At 37.0% G+C, this 14,657-nt stretch overlaps 1 pseudogene; it reads left to right on the plus strand.

Moving 5' to 3' along the window:
* The first annotated feature begins 14,122 nt into the window (after positions 1-14,122).
* Positions 14,123-14,241, plus strand: LOC118609014 (annotated as a pseudogene).
* The last annotated feature ends 416 nt before the right edge of the window (positions 14,242-14,657 follow it).

Raw genomic sequence — 14,657 nt, forward strand, 5'->3', positions numbered from 1 at the left:
CAGAGTATTGCAAGGACACCGATTGAGAGTGAAACATCTTGTGTTCCAGGAAGAGCATTCAGGACACGTGTTTTGGTTTATAAAAACTCCCCAATCCTTTAGTTGGCAAGGGCTTGCTTTTAGTCCTAATAACATTCTCCAGAAGTTCCTGAGCTTCTTGGATCCCCTGTCTTGCGGCAATATCAAGGAGCAGCTCTAGGTCCCTAGGAGAGGCAGTTATTTAGTAGTGTAAAAAGGAAACCGGAAGCACCTGCATGTCTGAATGTTTAGACTACAGGCCAGGTTAACACCTGTTTAGACTCATTCTAAGGTATTGAGGGAAACAACATGCCATTTCATCTGGATTTCATCACGGGTGTCTTCATAATAAAAGCAGAGCTACTCAAAGAAATAGTTTTACAACATCAGAGTCCAGATGGATTCTTTTGCCGCATTTTAGGGAGCTTTTCTAGCCAAGATTCTTAGGTAATGTCTGAGACAACCCTCTCTTGCAATCAAAGTCTGTATTTTGGTTTGGAAATGGTAACTGGAGAGGGGCTCCATTCAACCTGCCCACTGCCAGTTGTAAAATTGCCAACTATCAGTTGTAGAAAAGAACATATTGACGACGCCATTTGACTTGGCTGCCTCAAAACCGTCATTTCAAAATTTTATTACCAAGCATTGTGTGCAACCAATGTCCCTGAGTATTATAATATTTTTGTTCCCATTCATCCTTCATCCATTCACTGAGACACCCTCTTTCTAAACCTGGTCTACCCCTCAGCCTAAAGTAGATTAAGGCAGGAAGTTGGGGGAGGGAGTTTTACACATTACTTGGTAATGGAATATATGTCAGTTACTTAAAAACAAATAGCTGTAAGTTTACTGGCTTATTTTGGGGGCCCTATCACAATATCTCTAACTCAAAATAGCTGCATAAAAATGTCACAGACTGTGAACTATTCAAAAACACTAAGAAAAACTCCAGATAAAGCAGTGGTATTTCTCTTGATAACTGTGAATAATCAGAAAATTAGTCCAAGAGACACAAGGGGAATTTGTGCCCAAAGAGACCTATCTACCTTACATTCTTATGTGTTCTATTCTGTTTTAAGAAAACACTATAGAGTTGTAAAGATGGTACTTCAGGAAGCCTTAGAAATTCATGGGAGACTTTAAGGACCGTGCAATAACTGCTTTTCATCTCAGGCTCACAGAATGCCTTAGGAATTTAATCGGTGGGATCGATGCACATATATGAATCTTGGATGTTCTTGCTTTGTGACTCTTATCGTAACTCATAACAATGTAAGTATGGAAAAAGCCAAGAGTAGGAAGTGAGCTATATATAAAATGCTTTTGTCTGTCAATTGCAGGTAATATGTGGGGGCAGAATTAGAAGGAATCACATATCAGCTGAAAGGGAAAAGACAGCTAATTTCATTACCCTATTTCCATGGAACCAGTCATGTTTCTCAGTTTTCCTACTGCAAGGTTAAAGGAAGCAAGTGGATGATCCTGCTGGGAAGCTCTTCTGAAAAAGAAAAAGAAAAAGGAACTGGTGATGGCAAGTGTGGGAGAGATACGATACAAAACAAGGAAACAGTCCTATGAAAAAGCATCCCCTTAATAAAACTGAGGGCAGCACCAATAAAAATACATAACCATTACTGGAAACAATTACTTCCATCTTTTCATATGTCCAGACAAATGTTAATAAGCTTCTCTAATTAAAAATATTTCTGTTACTTGAAACAAGCATAGTACATTTTTGTAAAAAACTCATCACTTACTTGCGCCAAACCCGTCCATCAGCTTTTCCAAATATTAGTATGATTATACTCCTCTCCCGGATATACAGAAAATTATATATTATGAAAGGATCATCTGGAAATGTTAGGGATTCAATAACAAGTAACCTTATCCTTAAGCACTATTTCCAGTTGCTGATATATAAATGCAATATGCCAGTACTTTCCAATGGAACTTCTCTGAAGATGGCTATGTTTTGGATCTGCACTATCCAATACAGTAACCACTAATTACATATGACTCTTGAATTCTTAAAATGTGAATGGTGAAGCTGAAAAAGTGAATTTTTTAATTATTTAAATTTAAATAGTCACGAGGCCAATGGGCATCATCTAACTATTTTTGCCTTTTTACTTGCAGTTCTTTTCATATTAACTATGATTGATGGGGGAAAAAAGTTGTCAGAAATACAAGGAAGTATACAAAAGTTTGCTATCTTTAATGCACAAACATTTTGGAAAATGAGTAAAAAGTAACAAAATCCAAAGGAAAAGTGGATTGGATGAATAGGCAATTCTCAAGAAAAAAATTACAGTAGATGGTTAGAAAAAAAGAATTCTTTAATTTCACGGTTGATAAAAATAAAAAAAATTTAAATGAGACATTTTGTTATTCAAGTTGGCAAAGATTAACAAATGATTAAAAACGATATTGATATCTATCAGCATTTACACTAGAACTTGAACAATTTTTCAGCATCGTTTGACAATGTACATCAAAACTTTAGAAACGATCTTTATCTGATCTGATAATTCCATTTTTGATGATTTTTTTTTTTGGTGAGGAAATAATCAGATGTGCAAAAAGAATGTATATGAAAGTCCCAGCAGTTTGTGATAGTGAAAATCAAAAAAAAAAAAAAAGACTTGAAGTTTATATTTATAAAATGATGAAATCTTCAAGTAAATTAAGATATATTATACATATATTAACTGAAAAAAGTCTGGAAGAATATTCGTCAAAATGTCAAAAGTAGTTTTTACTGTGCTATGAGATGCAGGTAATTTTTCTTTAATGTTTTCCTCATTAGGCATAAATTATTTTGTAAGTCATAAACCATACATTCTCTTTTTAAAATATACAGAGGAAAATTTTATCTTTGTTACAATTTCCCCTGACAGTGGAAACCATCACTGAAATGTGGAAAGATTTTTCAAATTGGCCTTTAATCATACGGTCCCACATAAGGGCCTGGCTTACAAAATCTTGTTTAGAGCAACACTTCTGAAACTTTGATACACATGCTAGTCACCCTAGAATCTTCTTAAAATGAAAATTCTGCTTCAGTAGGGCTGGGTTAGGACCTCAGATGCTGCATTTCAAGCAAGTGTCCACCTGATGATGCTAATGCTGCAGATGTGTAATCTACACTCCCAGTTGCAAAGATTTCAGCAAAGTATAATTAATCGCCAGCCACACTTTACCACTCTGGAGCTATGTTATTTCCATTCCAATTCTCTAAGATATTTCTTCCATTGAAATGTGAACTTTATAAGCATACCCATTTTAAGCTTCACGTTGACTTAAAATGGCCTCCTCTGCTGGTTTGCATTTATTTTATAAACCACCGTAGACTTCTAGTGTTTGACCTCACTACATATTGCAGTCACCTGAGGAGCTTTTTCTGCTCATGAAGTCAATCTAATAATCTAACTTGACAAGACAAGTTTGTCAACAAGAGAACATCTAGGAAGATAAGCTCATCAATACATGAGTAACAGCAAAGCCATAACTGGCTCACTTTTCTCTCAGATAACCAAACGCTTCTCAGGATCATAATTGATCACGTACCTCATCATTATCCAATAAAAATATAATGCAAGCCATGTATAATTTTAAATTTCCTGGTAGCCACATTAAGTTTCAAAACGAATAGGTTAAATTAATTTAAAGAAGAAATTTTATTTAACCCTATATATCCAAAACATTATTTTTCAACATGTAACCAATATAAAGAAATACTGAGATTTTTATATTCCTCTTTTCATATGAAATATTGGAAATCCAGTGCGAACCCTACATGCACAGCATATCTCCATTCAGACTAGCCGCATTTCAAGTACTAAGTAGTCTACGTGGCTATTGGCTGGCATCTCGGACAATATAGCTACAAATTCCACTTGAGAGGATTTCTACTTTTGAACAAATTGAGACTGTGTGAACCCGAAGCCAGTTCTGTCCACTAAGCGAGTTTGGCCTTACGCCTAACTTGCCCTTGTTTTCTACCACTGTCTCCACGTAGAACGAAGTTTCTAACATCTCAGAGCCTATTTGCTTCTAAGCTTTATCCTCTAGTTACAGTGCGAGGTGCAGTATGCAAGTGTATGTTTCTAAAGTTACTCTTACTTCCTTAAACTTCAAATATAATATGAAATATTTTTCTATGAGGACTTATTAGGCCAATGCTACATAATCAGAATCAAGAGAGCTGCCTATGGAAAATTTAGCACTCTGAATACAAATAGGTTGAACAAAATTTAAGCCAAAAAAAAAGAATGAACTAAATAATGAATAAGACGTGTTTCCACTTTTAAATTTCAAATTAATATGTCTCTTATGATCAAGAGCTCAAATTTTTAATAAGTTAGGTAATGCTAACACAGAGCACTGTTAATAAAATGATTGACATTTTGAATATTGACCTGATGGTACATGTTCTTCAGTTTAATCCTATTAAAGATAGTCTGTTGTTTGCATACATTGTGTATATTGTTTTTAAATGCATTGGCCACACCACCTCTGCCAATACTCCCAACCAACTACAAAGTGGAAAAAGTAGGAAAGGTACCAAGCCTTTAATACTAAGAGAGTTTAGACCTCTACCTTATTTTTGTTCTAGAGGAAAAGCCCCCAAATCATAAGGTTTTCTATTTCAGCACTTTATGAGAAGATAACTCTAGAGATTTCCTTTCAGTAGATGTGTCATCTTTCTTACCTAAACCAATGCATTGCCATCTCTTCATTCTTTATCACACCAGCTCCTGGGTAAAACCAAAAGATATCATAAACAAAAAGGGGACTCAGTTAACTGCTTGATGCTAAAATCATCTATAAACCTATAAGATACAGAAATCTCACCAGCAAACCCCTTCCCATCCCGTTTCCTCCAGTAGAATGAGCACCCAAGGAATAAAGAAGTTACCTCTCAGGTATCTCTGGCCAACAATATGCTGTGCACTGGGGTACCCTAAGTGAGCATAAAGGTGTGCCACATGGAAATGGAAGCTCTGCGAATATAGCCAGATGTAAAGCAGAGAGATCATAGTACCCATTATGATCAGGAGCTGTGGAAAAAAGGGGAGTAGGGTGGGGAGGGAACAAAAGTGTGAGGATTTACTTCAGATATGGTCCAGACGGGGGAGGAATGAGTATATTTTATGAGAAAGGCATTTCGGGATGGGATATATATGACTTAAGGATGATGTATGTCCTTTACAGGTCTCTGTTGGAAAAAGAATATTTACTGTCACTAATCTTTTAACTTATTTTTAGTCGTTCTGACATGTACTTTTCCTGGGTGATGCAAGATAACTGTATTGAGTAATTAACTAGGGTTGGATGCTGACCAATAGGATCTTAAAAATTTATTTAAAAAGGGGGTGGGGGAACATAGGCAGAAGCAAAAGAGGAAGTAGAAAAAAGAATTAATGTGTTTGCTGTTTGGCCAGAAACAAAGATAGAGAAGGAGTTTCCTGTCTTCTTCTGCCATAGTCTGGAGAACTCACAGCCCTGGCCCATTTTTCTGATACCTCGGCTGTTTTTACAAATAGAAGACTTTCAGACAGCACTTTCAGCTCTCTCCCTAAAAAGGCCCAGGTTAGCCAGTGGATTTCCAGAAGAAAAAGGAAGGTGAGAACTCTCATCCCAGATTGTAGCTATGTTAGTTTGCTAGGGCTGTTATAACAAAGTATGACAAACTGGGTGGCTTACACAACAGAAATTTATGTTCTCACAATCTGGAGCTAGATGTTCCAGATCAGGATGTCAGCAGGGTTAGATGTGGTAGGCATCCTCTAAAATAGCTCCCAGTGATCACAGATGACTGCTATTTACACTCCCCTTAAGTGTAGGCTGAACCTTGTGACTCACTTTTTTTAGCCAATAAAATATCAGAGAGAAAGGATGTCATCAGCTGTGTAATTTGTAGGCCCCAGTGAAAAATGAAACCACAGCGCCCTTTGTTTAAATATTATTAAGAATATCAAGATGGCAACAACACGGTATTTAAACTAGTATGGGGCTTTTTTAGGCACAGGGCTCTATAAAATGAACAAGTCACACACCCATGAAGCTAGCCCCGGATGTTACTTCTGAAATTAGATTATTTTAAAAAGTTGCATCTGCCCTCTCTCTGTCTCTCTCCCTGCAAGAACCTCAAAATGTGGTCTTGTTTCTTATTTAGATGTAATGAGTTAACATGACATCATACTGGGTTAGTACGGGCCCTAAATTTAGCGATTGGTGTCCTTCTAAGAAGGCCATGTGAACTCACAGACATAGGGAAGAACACCATGTAATGACAGAGGCAGTGACTAGAGTGGTGCTGCTATAAGCCAAGGAATGCCAAGGATCGCCAAGCCACCAATAGAAGAGAAAGAGAGGAGCATGGAACAGATTCTCCCGATGAGCTTCCAGAAAGAACAAAGCTGCCAAACACTTGATTTTGGATATATGGCCTTCTGAACTGTGAGATGATAAGTTTTTGTTTTCTAGCTACTCAGTTTGTTACAGCAAAATGAATACACCTTCTAAAGCCAAAAGTCAGTCAGGCCTTTTGTCTATTATAAAATATTTGGACTTCCAAATCTTAGGATTCATGTCCTGTAATGCAACCTACTACATGTGCAGGTGTCACTTGACTCTTCTGGCATCACCCTGCGGGAACTAGAGCTCAGGGAGCTGGTACAAATGCTGATACTCTGGCTACTACTGTTGCTAAAATAAACTGTCCTTTATCTCTGACCCAGCAGTGTCATGTCTTCTGCCAACATCCAAAGAACTGACAGGCTAATTTATGAGTTTGTAAATAGGGTAAGCTGGATCTAAAGAGTAAGATAAATGGAAGAATCAAGGATAACCTCAAGGCTTGTGACCCAAGCAATGGGTGAATAGTGGTTCTATGTCCTGAGATGGGACAAACTATGGGAGAAAGAGGTATTTCTTTCTTTGCTGTGTGTGCCCTAATTGTACCCTAAACATATTGAAAGGTCCATGTAATTAAATCAGCACCAGTAGTTCACCTAATTATTCTAACACTCAGCTTACATTTCTCTATTTTGTCTTCCAAACATCCTGAGACGTTTGTTTGCTAAAAGTCAAAAGCAATATATCTACATCTAGTTATTGATATCTCTACCACAGTTATTTATTTTATTTTAAAAGATGAGATTTTTTAACTGTAATTTTGTTTGGGAGTGCTGCTGGCTCCATGTATTTGCTACTTCCTTTTCTTAAGCATTTACGACCTGTCTTAATATCACTCTTTCAGATTACTCTGATTAATGATTAATAAAACAGACAAAAAAAAATTCCCTTAAAGTTGCTGTGGGAAGTGGCTTTGTCTTTTTTTTTTTTTTTTTTTTTACCTTATCAGTGATGTTCATTGCCAATGAATTGTGCTAGTTTGAGATCCAATAGAAAAAGATCATGTTACATTCAATGGGGCTATTCAAACTCCGGCTGTAGGAGCTCCGTGATTTATCATATAATCCTCTTGAGTTCTTCCCTTCTCCTTCTATCTTTCCTTCCTCCTCTCACCTTTTTCCTCCTGACCTCCCGTCCTTTCCCACATGGAGATGTCAGTGAGTCCAGAGTCCAAGCAAGACCAGGGGTAAGGGAGTGGTGAACAGAGGAGGCTGCTGAGTGGTTAGAAAATGGATTACAATGAGAAAACAAATTAACAATTGAACATACATGAAAATGTATTAAAGATAATGGAAACCAACTGAAAACCAACTTTTCTTACTAACCGAAAAGTAATATACAATGTATAAAGAACAGTCTAGAAAGAAGGACTTCAAGACATAGGATTAAATTTAATGTTTCAGCGTGAAATCAAGTTTACGACACAGATGTATACACACAAAAACAGAAATAGTATAATTGTTTGCATGTGTACACACACATGCATGTGCATATATGCATACATAAATTTCCTAGCTCTCTCCGCAGAAAAGTCCTAAATGCAATAATACCTCAATAGCAATAAGCACATGGAGCACCCCAATCTTCATTTCTAAATACTGTCTTCTACTAAGAGAAACCATGGCTTCTTCAAGAAATGGCTAATTCTAGGACTGGAATAGGGAATGAGCAATATGTGCCTGGAGAATCTTGTTAGGCCTGAAAGTAACATTCAGTGAATGATGGGGACATGTAAAAAGGACACAGAAGCCAGCTTCAAGAGCTCCCACTGACTGGCCAGATCTGGGGCAATTTCCCTATCACAATAAATAATGAGATTAAAAACCACAAAGTAAAATTGGAATCCATGAGTCCATACTGAAATAAATAAGCAAACAAGAGGGAGAAGAGAAAGCACTTGCTTATAATAGAATGTAAACTAATACATGTAAAAGGAATGATGCAAATAAGAAATCACTATTTGGCAGCCCACAGTGTGATGGGTGATTCAGACTGGAGTCATTAATAAATACAAAGCTAATATGAAAAACTTGATAAGGAATAAGCTGTTAGTATAAAATCTTAGAGTCTCTGCCTCCAGATGTTGATTGGTTATCATAAGATCCAGTAGTGGAACAGATCAACATGTATAGTTTCTGATATGAGGCACTAAGCAAATTACAGCATCATTTCTTGATATTCTTGCCAAGAATGCAAGGCTTTTGTCTGGTCACAAGGAAACAGACACACTTCAGTTTAGGATCACCCTAAAGAATAAAAGGCATATGTTCTTTAAAACTCAGGGACTTGAGAGAGAGTGTAAGATTAAAACTGTACAAGAATGAAGGACTTTCAAGAGAGAAAACCACTAAATGTGATGCAAGTTCCTGAATAGATATTAGACTGAAAAGGAAAAAGAAACATTGTTGGGCCCATAAGCAAAATGTGAATGAACTCTGTGGAGTCAACAGCAGTGTTCTGTCAATGTTAATATTCTTGTGGGCTGCATTTTCTGTTGTTACAGTAGGAGGGAGGTATACACTGGAGCTTTTGAGGGGTCGTGGGGCACCATATGGGAGGGGTGCGGGGGAAAGAGAGAGAGAACAAATGCAGTAAAATGTAACTGATCACCCACCCAAACAGATGCCAGGAAAACAAGAGTTTTGCTCTATTCTGGCAATGTTTCTATAGGTTTGAAACTAATTTTAAAAAAAAAAAATGGAAAAAGCAATATCATGATTATTTTAAGTTAATAATAATATTATATATATATGTAATCTATTAATCCCATATGCAAGCTTTTTCCGATCCTAAGCACATAATTCATTTGAGCCAAAAAATATATATATTGGCTAACCTACAGAGAGCAGCTAGGCCGTTTCCACCATCTGCATACCCAAATGGCAATACTGATAAAGAAATGAAAGTTAAATAGTTTTGCTTTGTCACTGTCATTTGTAATTCTATACCATCGGCTCAAAGCAGTGAGTCTATGCCTTTCTCCAAAATAAATTTCTGAGCATTTTTATTGTCTTTTCCAATTTTAAAAGCCTCTATATTATTCCCGTAGGCACATAAATGTTATTTCCTGATTTTAATGTTAAATGTTTATTAAATAAAACCATCATTTTCCTTTATTATATGACGCTTCAGGGTTTTGTTTTGTTTTTTTACACATGTCCTTCTTTTATCTGGGTTCATTGGCAAATGCCTTATGTAAATATCAATCTCTTGAGAGAATGCTCTATCTTCCTTCTTTTTTGGACCATTCACTCATTAAAAAAAAAAAAAAAAAAATGAGCCAGGCAGTATGCTAGATATTAGGGGTGATCAAAAACAAAAGCAAAAACATATATAGCTGAGTAAGCATCTAAAATCCTTTAAACTCTCAATCGTATAATCTCTATTGAGGTATAGCAGGGCACCAGAGTGTCCAGTGAACATTTTAAGCAGTTTGCTCCAAATATTATGATTACATTAGCAACAGACTTAACATCTCTTTTAAATTCTTAAGCCCAGTGGTTTGCCTAGATCCAGTTCCTAAAAAGCTCGCTCTCTGCATTACCTGATATTATCACCTGGGAGGCAATAGGCCAGGTGAAAGAGCAATAGAGGAGAAGGGAAAGAGAGAGAAAGGGGGCACAGGTAGGAAGGAAGAAAAGGTGGGAAGAAAGAAGGAAAAGAAGAAAAGGAAAAGGACTTGGACCTAAATATATTTGAGTGAGAACACCAACTGGGCCAATTTTTAATTTGTACAATTATTTATTTTCTGAGAGTCAGTTTTCTCTGTAAAACAGGGGTCATACCACTTTTCCATTCAGACTCTTTAAAGAGGGAAGGAAAAGAGTACATACAAATTATTTAGTTTAGTGCCTCACAAATGGCGAGCCCTTCGAAATAACTATTATTTATTATGACCTTTATCTTTATACAGCCCTGACGTAGTAACAAGTAAAGTAGAATCAGGAAAGCCTTCCAAATGAAAGAAATTCATACATAAGGCTGGAACTGTCAACACATGGGGCATGTACAGACAGACCTGGATTCTTGCTCTGCTTCTAGCCATTTATTAGTTATATGACTTTGGACGAGTTAACTTTTCTGAACTTCATTTATTTCATTTGTTAAATGGAGAAGATAATGTTAACCACTTTAGCGAATTTGCAAATTAAATGAGATAACACAAAAAGCCCTCTGCACGGCACCTACCACATAATGAGTGCTCAGTAGTGATTACCCAGCTCTGGGCACTCCATTCTTCAAATCGCCTCATGACCTGGGGAGGTTTGTGTTTAATACCAAATTTGCCATAATAGTTTTGTAATCTCGAACAAATCAGTATATTTCTGGGCCTCGGTTTCCTCATTTAACAAATAAGTGAAAAAATAAGATAAATTATAAGACCCATTAAGCTAAGAGAGGGATTAAATGAGAAAACATGTAAACTCACACATATCATAAAGTCTATACAAATGTAAGCTGGTGTTCGATGATGTCGTAGGAGAGGAAAAAGTTTTCTTCTACCCTCTTAGGTTCTCTGGCTGGGTCTGAAAATGATAGACAGATTAACAGGGGAAAAGCATACATATTTATTTAATATGTTTATTTGACATGGGAGCCTTCATAAGGAAATAAAGACCCAAAGAGTGTTTTATGCTCGGTTTGATGAAAAGTGGACATTCATGGAGAAATACAATAGGATAAAGAGTAGTGAACTGGGGCGGTGGGGCGGGGGGTGAGGTGGGGAGACTGAGCAAGGCCTGTTTGTTCAGATTCTGTCAGCATCCCACAGTCTTAAAGATAAGGATGCTCCTTTCCTGCGGGTATACCAAGGGTACCTCTCACATGAGGGGCTTATGACCTACTTCAGGGGAGAGGGGTTGAGAAAGGTCAGAGAGACGTTTCTTCTTCTGCCTTTTTCTCAAACTTTTTCAGCTTAAATTTTTCAATATGCCATGGTACCATGTTTTAGGGTAGCCTATCCTGAACCCCATCAAGGCTGACTACTCATTTCTTGAACCCTCTTTTCTCTTGATATATATGATATAGTCTTCTCCTGCTACACTATAAATGTCCATGCTCCCTCAGATTTCATTATCGAACTTTCTCTAATCTGTTTCAATTGGATACTTTCCTCCTATGACCTCTATTAACATAGCTTCAGATATCATCTATATGTGATGATACTCAAGTATCTATTTCCAGAGCAAATACCTCTTTTGTGTTCTTGATTTAAATTCCCACTTAAATATCCCACACGTAAATAAAATTCAACTTGTCCGAAACTAATTCCCTATCCTCTCCCTCACAACCCACTCCTCATGTTTCCTACATTTAATCAATCCAAAGTCATGTCTAATCAAACTCCTAATGTTTCTCATACATTCACTTTTCTCCTTCCCCACAGTCACAGACTTAATTGACCTGAATTACTCAGCACTCTTGATCCTCTCCCCAGACCCAGCCATAAGCCCTCCAATCCATGCTGTAGACCACAGCCAGTGTGTAAGATGACCCTCCTTTCTTCCATTGCAACATGTACTCACCTCTGTTGCAGTATCAACAATACCTCCACACACACACACACACACACACACACACACACACACACGTTATAAATTCCACAAAGGAAAGGATGTTTTGTTTCTTTTCATTTATCTTTGTAATCCCAACGCCCATCTAACTGGGTCATATACTGTAGCTCTTTTACTATTTGAATGAATGAGTTTGAGTGGAGCAGAACTTGAACTTAATTTATAAAATTTATTGATTATCTCTAGTTTGTCCTTAGCTTCAATCTTAAAGAAAACCAATTTAGGATATTCGAGTATTTATCAACAATATTAAAAAATAAATACATTGGAAATTTATAAAAGCAAAATAGCTTAAACTTACTAAGAAAACTAAACATAAGCTGAGATAACAGTTTCGAATTTGCCTTTGTGGTGCCTCAGTGATTGTTATTAGTTCGAACTGACAATCAGACCCACAAAGTCATAAATAGACTTTAATCTAATACTATGTTTGCTCAGCTTTATAAAGGGAAACAGGACAGGAAATACAGTAGGTACAGTCTCCATATCTCATCGGGAGACCCAGAAATCACCCTCACCCTCAGCTTGCAGGACTGCCGCAGAGAAGTGTGTGTGGTCAAAGGCCACAGTGAAGCTACCCTTGATTAACTGTTCAAGTCACGTCAGCCTAAAGCCTGCCTACGAACTCAGATTCCCCAGCCCAGGAGCATATACACAGGCCAAAGATAAATAAAGCCAATAGACACAACCTTCTACATATTATATTAACTCTGAATTGGCCAAGGAAATGGACAGACATTCCTAGGTAGGCCTGATTCTCTCATGTCTGATTTAACTCTCTACTTGCAGGCTGCTATCCTTTCATGTCCTCAGCTCTAATGATAGACTTGGTCTTCAAGTTAGAAGAGAAGGCTACTAGCCGTGCCTGTAATCCTCGTGTAAAAAGCAAATTCTAGTGACTGTAGCATTTTAAAACTTATGTCAGTAGTAAAAAAAGAAAAAAAAAAGTTTACATTTTATTTGTTGGTGTTTTGTTTTGTTTTGTTTAGGCAAGGCAACCCTTGGTTGACCTCACAGATTGCAAGGACCTTGTCAGTTTACAATCCCTTATTTTTATTTTTTTACACCTACAGCACCTTTCCTAGGTGATCTCCCATCCAAGTACTAAGCAGGCCCCATCCTACTTAGCTTCCAAGATCAGATGGGATCAGGCTTGTTCAGGGTAGCATGACCATAGCCTTGTTGGGGATTTTTATGGCTAAAAGAATGCCTCTGTTATTTGAGACCATTTCAGTATTAGGGATGTGGTAGGGCTTTTGCACAAGGGATTTATTTTGTTTACCTTTCTCTCTCTCAAGAATTGAAATTATTTCCTTATCATAAACTTTGTGCTGGTGTTTCTAAACTATTTAATAGGTATTTAGTCATGGCACCTCACAGAAATTTTCATAAAGATAATTTCATGTTTGAATTATAAAAAGGATAATTCCATATCGATTGCCTCTTTAGTCACAGGCATTTTGTGACATGGTTAGTCACTTGTTCTCTGCGAAATTCCAGCTTCTTCATAATTCTCAGACCATTGGTTAAACATGGTACAATAAACATATATATTTACATATGCTCCCTCCTGAAACCTCACTAAATTGGCAGGAAACCAATGAGAAAGAGAAAGTGAACAAGAAGATAAAAGAGAATTAGAGCATCTTTTCAAGAAATATGACTTTTGAATAATAGGAGTTCCATAAAGGAATAAGAGAAAATGAAGAAGAGAAAATTATCAAACAAATGATTTGAAAAAAGATCCCAGAACTGAAAAACTGAGTTTCCAGATTGCAAGGTCACATCATGATGAAAGAAGATGTCTAGCACATAGTAAATGCATATCACTGAGAAACTTCAGAACACTGGCTATAACAAAGATTCTAAAACCTTCTGGGGCAGGGAGGGAAAAGAAGGAAAAGGAAAAGGATAGGAAAGGAAAGGAAAGGAAAGATGAGAAAAGAAAGGAAAGAAAAAAGAAAAGAAGAGAAACAAAAAGAAAAGGAAAAAAGAGAAAAGTTCACATACCGAGGAGCATCAATCGAAAGACATCAGATATTTCAGCACCACAGCTGGTACCTAAAACATAGTAGAACAATCTCTTTAATTTTAAGAATAAAGTATTTTGAGTCTATGGCCATGCCACCCTGAACAAGCCCGATCTCGTCTGATCTCAGAAGCCAATCAGGGTCAGGCCTGGTTAGTACTTGGATGAGAGACCACCTAGGAAAACCAGGTGCTATAGGCGTAAAAAATAAATTTAAAAAAATATATAAAATAAGGGAGTGTAAGCTGATGAGGTCCTTGCAATCTGTAGATCAACCAAGAGTTGCCTCACCTAAAAAAAAAAAAAAAAAAAAAAAAGGAATAAAGTATTTTCAATCTAGAATTGTTTAGCTAATCTAACTATAAAAGAAGCATGATGATAGAATTAGGTTATTTTCATTTTTAGATATGCAAACATCTCAAAGTTGACCTCTTATGCAATCTTGAAGGAAGCCACTAAGGATGTGCTCCACCAGAATGGAGGAGTAAAAACCAAGGAGGAAGAGTCTCGGGATTCAAGAATGAGGGATCCAGTACAGGAGGAAGACGAAGGGAATTTCCAGACTGATGTAATGGGAAATTCCAGGAAGCCAGCTGAGGAGTAGACAAATGGTCCAG

The sequence above is a fragment of the Rousettus aegyptiacus genome, unplaced genomic scaffold, assembly GCF_014176215.1.
Source record: "Rousettus aegyptiacus isolate mRouAeg1 unplaced genomic scaffold, mRouAeg1.p scaffold_m13_p_10, whole genome shotgun sequence".
In the NCBI taxonomy this organism is placed as follows: domain Eukaryota; kingdom Metazoa; phylum Chordata; class Mammalia; order Chiroptera; family Pteropodidae; genus Rousettus; species Rousettus aegyptiacus.